Raw genomic sequence first — 10,132 nt, forward strand, 5'->3', positions numbered from 1 at the left:
AGGAGGAAGCCCAGGGCTGGGATAGCAGAGGGCTGCAGGCAGTGGTACCCCCTGCACAGCTGAGTTCCAGGTCCCCTACCAGTGACTTGGCACGTATGGTGTGTGTGAGGGCGGGGCGGGAGGGGGAAGGTAACAGGGCTGGACAGCGCTGTGGAGCACAGGTCTGAATAACAGGGAGGCAGTGGGTGGGGATTGAGGGGCACTGGCAGAGCTGGGTGCAAGTGGGGAGCCCAGCATTGGGATAGCAGCCATTTTGCAGGTCAGAACTGAGATCTATCCACAGACCTGCATGGCGGAAGTTTGCCCAGCCCCTGACTCAGGGCTTGTCTAACCAGCCCCGTAGTTCAGCGTATGGGGCTGTGATTTGCAGCATGCGCGAAAGTGCTGCTCTGTAACTGCCCTGTGTGGATGCGGCTGGTGTGCACTGAACAGTACCTAGTTCGCACTAACACAGTCCTCTTCAAATAGAACTGCAGAAATGCACACTAGGAACCTTTTAATTCACGCCCACAGCATCTACACGGGTTGTTACACTTTGGTCTCTGATCTTCTGGTAGCCTGACCTGGCCTGGCTGCTGGCTTGTGATCCCTGTTCTGACCACTAGGCCTGACTGCCCATGTCCTGGTTCTGACAGTCTGCATGGACAACGTAGGCTACAGAGTGGGCCTGGTGCTGGGCGAATGGATCCAGCTACTCAACTGCTACCTTCTGGAGCGCCAGACATGCTTGAGGTGGCCGCCTGCCTTCAGGGAGCCAACAAAGCCCTGCAGACCCAGGTCGTCCAGCTGGCCTCGGAGAACCAGCTATTGCAGGAGCCAGTAGGACAGCTGCATGTGGAAAATGCCGCACTCCAGACATGGCCCATGGAGCCCTATTCTCTGATTCATTTGCCTGAATGGTTTGACGGTAACTGCCAGCGATTCCAGGGATTTACCAAAGTCACCTTCAGTTCATGATGCGTCCTCAGTCCTGCCCTAGTGATCTTGTAACAGGGAGCCTGCTTATCAGCCTTCTGTCAGGGGAAGCATGAGACTGGGCCTCCCCTTCCTGGAGGGCGACAGCCCGGTGCTGTAGGACTGAAGGGCAAAAGTCTTAAACAAACTGCACCTCCCGTGGGCCCTATTTTTCTCAAGATTTGATTTCATCATCACATATGGTCCCAGAAGGAAAAATGGCCAGGCCAACGCCCTGTCCCATAACGTTCTCAGCACAGCTCCTCACCAGGATATACTCGCATTGATACGCTCTGCCTCTGCCTCAGGAATTCCGCTTGAGAAACAAGCCATTGTCAACAAACAACTGCAAAACTACCAGGAAGGGATGAGGTACAGGAGGGAACCTATCTGTGTTCCCCCAGGCTAAGCAGTAGTTGTGGTCCTGCAACTGTGCCATGATTTTTCTCTAGTGGAACACTTGGGGAACTGTAAGGCCCAACGGTTAATATCCCATCCCTTTGGGTGGCTCCAGATGCACCCCAAAATACAGTCATTCATTGCCTCCTGTGATTTTTGTGCCTATGGCAAGATGACATACACACCTACTGTCTCCTCCAACCCTTGCAGATCCTGTCTCAACTCTGGGTGGCTATCACTGTAGATATTATTCTAGAAATTCATAGCAATACTGACAGTAGTGGATACTTTACCAAAATGGCCCTCTTGGTCCCCAGCACAGGCGTAACCTAAGCTGCAGGGATGGCCCAACTATGTATAAACCAGGCAGTCCGCCTCCATGACCTTCCAGAACGCATCACCTCTGATCAGGGGCCTGAGTTCATGGCCCAGTTCTGATGCGAGGCCCTTTGCCTGATGGCATTCCACATGTGTCTTTTCTCCATTTACCCTCCCAAGTCCAGTGTGCAAAAGGAAAGGACCAACCAGATCATCGAACAGTAGCTGTGATGTTATGCCAGCCACCACCAGTCCTCGCTTCTCCCTTCTGCAGAGCTTCCACATAACAACACAGACCATACATCTGTGGATCAAAGACCATTTCCCACTAACTAAGGATACCACTCCTGATTCCACCTGCAATTCATAGAATATCAGGGTTGGAAGGGACCTCAGGAGGTCATCTAGTCCAACCCCCTGCTCAAAGCAGGACCAATCCCCAACTAAATCACCCCAGCCAGGGCTTGTCAAGCCTGACCTTAAAAACCTCGAAGGAAGGAGAGTCCACCACCTCCCTAGGTAACCCATTCCAGTGCTTCACCACCCTCCGAGTGAGAGAGTTTTTCCTAATATCCAACCTAAGCCCCCCGCAGTGCAACTTGAGACCATTACTCCTTGTTCTGTCATCTGCTACTTCTGAGAACAGTCTAGATCCATCCTCTTTGGAACCCGCTTTCAGGTAGTTGAAAGCAGCTATCAAATCCCCCCTCATTCTTCTCTTCTGCAGACAAAACAATCCCAGTTCCCTCAGCCTCTCCTCATAAGTCATGTGCTCCAGCCCCCTAATCATTTTTGTTGCCCTCCGCTGGACTCTTTCCAATGTTTCCACATCCTTCTTGTAGTGTGGGGCCCAAAACTGGACACAGTACTCCAGATGAGGCCTCGCCAATGTCCAATAGAGGGGAACAATCACGTCCCTTGATCTGCTGGCAATGCGCCTATTTATACATTCCAAAATGCCATTGGCCTTCTTGGCAACAAGGGCACACTGTTGACTCATATCCAGCTTCTAGTCCACTGTAACCCCAGGTCCTTTTCTGCAGAACTGCTGCCGAGCCATTCGGTCCCTAGTCTGTAGCGGTGCATGGGATTCTTCCATCCTAAGTGCAGGACTCTGCACTTGTTCTTGTTGAACCTCATCAGATTTCTTTTGGCCCAATCCTCTAATTTGTCTACGGCCCTCTGTATCCTATCCCTACCCTCCAGCGTATCTACCTCTCCTCCCAGTTTAGTGTCATCTGCAAACTTGCTGAGGGTGCAATCCATACCATCCTCCAGATCATCAATGAATTAATGTCACCCTTCTCCAGCCCTAAAAGGGTTAAAGGCCAGCCCTTGGAGAGGGCTGGGGCTGAGAGCCAGTAAGAAAAGGCTGGGAGGCAGCCAATCAGGGCCAGGCTGGGCCCTATAAAAGAGCTGCAGGGCCAGAAGGAAAAGAGTCTCTCTCCAGCTGTGGAGGGAGAAGGACTTAGCTGCTTGGGAATAAGGTACATTGGACAGAGCAGTGGTGGGAAGGGCAAGAGGAGCTGGGGAGCCTGGGAATAGGTAGAGGCAGCTGGTCCAACCCCCTTGACAATGATGAGTGGCCATTACAGAGTGCAGTCTGCCCCTTGAGACCGGGGGCTAGATGATGACTGGCAGTAGCCACTGAAGCAAGGTGGGTGTAGAGGGGTGGGGGTTCCCTTGGGAGGGGAGACCCAGAGTGTGGGGGTACTGCTGGGGGCAGAACCCCAAGGTAAAGGGGCACCAGGGTCTGGGAGGGACATTAGGGCCTGAGGCAGGTGAGCCACCAGCCATCAGGAGGTGCGCCGAGTGCTGGGAAAGAGCTAATGCCCAGGACAAACAGCAGGAGGCGCTGCGTCGGTGAGTCTGCAATCTGCTACATTAATGAACAACAGACAAGGTCCCTGTGACGCAGCAGGGAGGGGGGAGTGTTGACCTGGGAATGTGGCAGGGGAGTTTCATTGGGGATGGGATACCTGAGAGCCTGTAACCTGAGCCGGGAGGGGGAGGTAACACCTCTGCCCGGGAAACTGGACAAAGGCTGCAGGAGAGAGCCTGCTGGAGGGATTTTGTTTTCAGTTTTGGGCTGGGTGTGGAATGCAGGGAACCCCAAGGCTGGGGTCTAAGCTCCCTGCCCCCCAGAAGGACTTGACTGAGGGGTCCTGGTTGTACCCACAAGCTCTGTTTTGGACTGTGTTCCTATTGTCCAATAAACCTTCTGTTTTACTGGCTGGCTGAGAGTCACAGTGATTCCCAGGAAGAGGGGTGCAGGGCCTGGACTCCCCCACACTCCGTGACACTCCCAGATCAGCCTTTAAACAAATTGCCCCTGGGGGCAGCACCGCCAGCTGATGTAATTGTCGGGAATGAGGGGATGGAGTGTCATACCCGAACATGTGTCATGGAGAGAGGCCTGCCCTCCTGTAGTCTGTCACCCAGCCTCAGACCTCCTATTTCTGTGCCAGACAATCCTTCTGTGGTGCTGTTTTGCAAAAGTGGGTAGCTCTAGAGTTAGTGGTTGGCAGGAGCTTAGCTGGGGAAGGGTCCATGGGGCTGTATGGCCCTGGCTTTACTGTCCATCCCTAGAGCCGTGGAGTCAGGTCCTGTCTCGGCTCCTAGTGGAACAATGTGAATGGTGAGGCCCATCAGAATGTACCTCACAGAGCCCAGATAGAGCATAGTAGTTTTTGGAGACTGTTCATTCCAGGCCCAGGCCTATACTAGGAGGGAGGGAAATGGGGCAGGACTGCGGCGTTAAGGGCTGGGATAGCAGGGAAGCGGTGGGTGGGGACTGAGAGATGCCAACAGAGCTGGGGCTGGGGGAGGAAGCCTGGGGCGGGGATAGCCGGGGGCTGCCGGCAGGGGTGGCGTTTGTCCATGGGGACCTTCTACACAGCTCAGTTCCAGGGCCCCTACCAGTGACCTGGCAAGTGTGATGTGTGCAAGGTCACGCTGTGCAGAGGACACCATTCAGAGCCCTGGGTAGCACTGAGCAAAATGGAGCAGCTGACGCCTGGTGGACCAGGTGTGGCTTTCAGGGGGCCCCTCGCTGCCTCGGGGTTCCCTGGAACTGTACGGCTTGCAGGAACCTAACACCACCACTAGCTGCACACTGGGATTGAGGGTCATTGCAGAGCTGTGGGACTGGAGCGGCCAGGGCTGAGACAGTAGGGGATTGCAGGTGAAGATTGAGTGGCACCAGCAGAGCTTTGTGTATGGGAGTCCACGGCTGGATAGCAGGGGGCGGCAGGTCCAGATTGAGGGACCCTGGCAGAGTGGTGGCAGGGAGCTGTGGGTGGGCACGGGGGACCAGCAGAGCAAGTCAGAATTGCGAGAGATGCATAGAATTGCAGGGAGGAAGTTTTCCCAGCCCCTGCTTAAGTCCTGCTATTCCATGTGCACTAAACTAATGCTCTGTCATTAAGAATGATACTGAAATATGAGCTGCAAACACTGCAGTGTTTGAATATTTCCATGACAGGGGGAGATAATCATGAAGGTAACCTATGATTCTAAGGTGACTGAAGTCCGTACAGTGTGTGTGGTGATTTTCCTGTCACGTTAGAATGTGAAAGCACAGACATGTTTACTAGGGACTATCCAAGTACCTGATTCCAGTTCCTTGTTCTTCTTCTCCTTAGATGCTAAAATGGGGAAGAGAAAAGAGTTAGACACAGACATGCTGTGTGATGCTGTGTGCCCCATAATGACTGGGGTTAGTGTCAGCCACACTCCCGGCCCCAGTGCAGGAGCCAGCAGCTTGGATAGGAGCAGGGCTGGCAGTTAGTGATACGCACCAACGTGCAGGAGGCCTGGGATCCGCAAAGCGTCTAACTATGATGGAAGACGTGGGTCTGGATCCCGATACAGCTCTGACATTCTCAACCCTTCTGTCTAAGGAGAATTCCTTTTCTGTGTTACAAGTAGTCCTTTGGAGCATCAAAGCTACGTACTCCAGGTGTAACTAGGGGATGGACGTGCAGATGATTGGGGCTCACATCTGGGATCTGGCCTTGCCAACAAAGCATGGAAACATGAGCCATGTTCTGGAAAATGGCCCAGAAGAGCCTGCACTCCAGCACTCATCTACAGAGAGTGGCTGGCCCCCTTCTCTCACATCAGAACAATGTGATTGGCTTTGGATTGTCAAAGGCCAGGTGACACCTGTCTGTCTATCCAGGCATGAGAGCAGGTAACCCTGTGTCTGCAGCGGAGAGCTCACAGTGCTGCCGTGGGACTCGGTGACCCTGATGTGACTCTGATTTTGGCCCAAACTGTTCCCTGAGCCCTACTCTGCGGTGTCGGTGCTTCTGGATCTGCCCAGCGCTGTGTGTGGCTGGGAGCCTCCGCCCAAGGGCTCTACTGGGGAGGTGGATGAACTTACCGAGCCTCTGACGCAGCTCCTGGCATTCTGGGAAACGAAGAAAAGGAGACCATCATGGGTTCAATATGGGTTGTTTTGAGCAGAGTGACATGGGGCTGCTCCAAATTTTGGGTACGTCTACACTGCAGCTGGGAGTGAGCTTCCCTGCTTGGGCAGCAGACGCGTGTTCGCTCTGCTTGAGAGAATGAGCTAAAAGCAGGGGGGTAGCTGGGGGTAGCATGTGCAGCCGCTTGGGCCAGCTGCTCAAATACCAACTCACTTGGACCCCCAGGTACGTACTTGGACGGCCACCCTGAGCCGCTGCCCCGGTACCCCACCCACACTGCTGTTGTCAGTGCACTAGTTCAAGCAGAGCTAGCGTTTGTCGGCTACCCGAGCTGGGAAGCTCCCTGCCAGCTGCAGTGTAGACGTACCCAATGAGCCAAGGGTCTCCGAACTGACAGCACATGTCAGACAAAACTGTTGGTAATGAAGAAAAAAAAGGTCTCAGATCAGCCCCTAAACGGAGCCCACAAATTGCCCTGGGTGGACAGCACCCCCAGCTGATGGCACAGCCGGGAATGAGGGAAGGGAGCATCACACCAGAACATGTATCAGGTGGAGAGAGGCCTGCACTGCTGCCGCCTGTCACCCGGCCTCAGACCCCCTATTTCTGTGCCAGGCAATCCCTTTGGGGTGCTGATTTGCAGAAGTGTGTAACTCTAGGGTCAGTGGTTGGCAGGCGCTTAGCTGGGGAAGGGTCCGTGGGGCTGTGTGGCTCTGGATTAATGCACACCCCTCGAGCCACGGGGTCAGGTCCTGTCTCGGCTCTCATGAGAACACTGTGGGTTGTGGCTCAGAATGTGCCTCACTGAGCACGTACAGAGTGTAGTAGGGCTCGGAGTCTGTGTTCATTTGAGGCCCAGGCCTAGAGTAGGAACAGGGGAGTGCGGAGGGAGAGAACAGGACTGGGGAGTTCAGGGCTGGCATAGCAGGGAGGTAGTGGGGGGGGGGGGGAATGAGGGACACCAGCGATGCTGTGGGGAGCACAGGGGGACTGTGGCTGGGGAGTGAGGGGCACCAGCAGAGCTGCATGCAGGGAACTCAGATATTTTGCAGGTCAGAACTGAGATCTAGCCACAGACCTGCATGGCGGACGTTTGCCCAGCCCCTGACTCAGGGCTTGTCTAACCAGCCCTGTAGTTCAGCGTATGGGGCTGTGATTTGCAGCATGCGCGAAAGTGCTGCTCTGTAACTGCCCTGTGTGGATGCGGCTGGTGTGCACTGAACAGTACCTAGTTCGCACTAACACAGTCCTCTTCAAATAGAACTGCAGAAATGCACACTAGGAACCTTTTAATTCACGCCCACAGCATCTACACGGGTTGTTACACTTTGGTCTCTGATCTTCTGGTAGCCTGACCTGGCCTGGCTGCTGGCTTGTGATCCCTGTTCTGACCACTAGGCCTGACTGCCCATGTCCTGGTTCTGACAGTCTGCATGGACAACGTAGGCTACAGAGTGGGCCTGGTGCTGGGCGAATGGATCCAGCTACTCAACTGCTACCTTCTGGAGCGCCAGACATGCTTGAGGTGGCCGCCTGCCTTCAGGGAGCCAACAAAGCCCTGCAGACCCAGGTCGTCCAGCTGACCTCGGAGAACCAGCTATTGCAGGAGCCAGTAGGACAGCTGCATGTGGAAAATGCCGCACTCCAGACATGGCCCATGGAGCCCTATTCTCTGATTCATTTGCCTGAATGGTTTGACGGTAACTGCCAGCGATTCCAGGGATTTACCAAAGTCACCTTCAGTTCATGATGCGTCCTCAGTCCTGCCCTAGTGATCTTGTAACAGGGAGCCTGCTTATCAGCCTTCTGTCAGGGGAAGCATGAGACTGGGCCTCCCCTTCCTGGAGGGCGACAGCCCGGTGCTGTAGGACTGAAGGGCAAAAGTCTTAAACAAACTGCACCTCCCGTGGGCCCTATTTTTCTCAAGATTTGATTTCATCATCACATATGGTCCCAGAAGGAAAAATGGCCAGGCCAACGCCCTGTCCCATAACGTTCTCAGCACAGCTCCTCACCAGGATATACTCGCATTGATACGCTCTGCCTCTGCCTCAGGAATTCCGCTTGAGAAACAAGCCATTGTCAACAAACAACTGCAAAACTACCAGGAAGGGATGAGGTACAGGAGGGAACCTATCTGTGTTCCCCCAGGCTAAGCAGTAGTTGTGGTCCTGCAACTGTGCCATGATTTTTCTCTAGTGGAACACTTGGGGAACTGTAAGGCCCAACGGTTAATATCCCATCCCTTTGGGTGGCTCCAGATGCACCCCAAAATACAGTCATTCATTGCCTCCTGTGATTTTTGTGCCTATGGCAAGATGACATACACACCTACTGTCTCCTCCAACCCTTGCAGATCCTGTCTCAACTCTGGGTGGCTATCACTGTAGATATTATTCTAGAAATTCATAGCAATACTGACAGTAGTGGATACTTTACCAAAATGGCCCTCTTGGTCCCCAGCACAGGCGTAACCTAAGCTGCAGGGATGGCCCAACTATGTATAAACCAGGCAGTCCGCCTCCATGACCTTCCAGAACGCATCACCTCTGATCAGGGGCCTGAGTTCATGGCCCAGTTCTGATGCGAGGCCCTTTGCCTGATGGCATTCCACATGTGTCTTTTCTCCATTTACCCTCCCAAGTCCAGTGTGCAAAAGGAAAGGACCAACCAGATCATCGAACAGTAGCTGTGATGTTATGCCAGCCACCACCAGTCCTCGCTTCTCCCTTCTGCAGAGCTTCCACATAACAACACAGACCATACATCTGTGGATCAAAGACCATTTCCCACTAACTAAGGATACCACTCCTGATTCCACCTGCAATTCATAGAATATCAGGGTTGGAAGGGACCTCAGGAGGTCATCTAGTCCAACCCCCTGCTCAAAGCAGGACCAATCCCCAACTAAATCACCCCAGCCAGGGCTTGTCAAGCCTGACCTTAAAAACCTCGAAGGAAGGAGAGTCCACCACCTCCCTAGGTAACCCATTCCAGTGCTTCACCACCCTCCGAGTGAGAGAGTTTTTCCTAATATCCAACCTAAGCCCCCCGCAGTGCAACTTGAGACCATTACTCCTTGTTCTGTCATCTGCTACTTCTGAGAACAGTCTAGATCCATCCTCTTTGGAACCCGCTTTCAGGTAGTTGAAAGCAGCTATCAAATCCCCCCTCATTCTTCTCTTCTGCAGACAAAACAATCCCAGTTCCCTCAGCCTCTCCTCATAAGTCATGTGCTCCAGCCCCCTAATCATTTTTGTTGCCCTCCGCTGGACTCTTTCCAATGTTTCCACATCCTTCTTGTAGTGTGGGGCCCAAAACTGGACACAGTACTCCAGATGAGGCCTCGCCAATGTCCAATAGAGGGGAACAATCACGTCCCTTGATCTGCTGGCAATGCCCCTACTTATACATCCCAAAATGCCATTGGCCTTCTTGGCAACAAGGGCACACTGTTGACTCATATCCAGCTTCTCGCCCACTGTAACCCCAGGTCCTTTTCTGCAGAACTGCTGCCGAGCCATTCGGTCCCTAGTCTGTAGCGGTGCATGGGATTCTTCCATCCTAAGTGCAGGACTCTGCACTTGTCCTTGTTGAACCTCATCAGATTTCTTTTGGCCCAATCCTCTAATTTGTCTACGGCCCTCTGTATCCTATCCCTACCCTCCAGCGTATCTACCTCTCCTCCCAGTTTAGTGTCATCTGCAAACTTGCTGAGGGTGCAATCCATACCATCCTCCAGATCATCAATGAATTAATGTCACCCTTCTCCAGCCCTAAAAGGGTTAAAGGCCAGCCCTTGGAGAGGGCTGGGGCTGAGAGCCAGTAAGAAAAGGCTGGGAGGCAGCCAATCAGGGCCAGGCTGGGCCCTATAAAAGAGCTGCAGGGCCAGAAGGAAAAGAGTCTCTCTCCAGCTGTGGAGGGAGAAGGACTTAGCTGCTTGGGAATAAGGTACATTGGACAGAGCAGTGGTGGGAAGGGCAAGAGGAGCTGGGGAGCCTGGGAATAGGTAGAGGCAGCTGGTCCAA

Source organism: Chelonia mydas, chromosome 23 (assembly GCF_015237465.2).
Source record: "Chelonia mydas isolate rCheMyd1 chromosome 23, rCheMyd1.pri.v2, whole genome shotgun sequence".
NCBI lineage: Eukaryota > Metazoa > Chordata > Testudines > Cheloniidae > Chelonia > Chelonia mydas.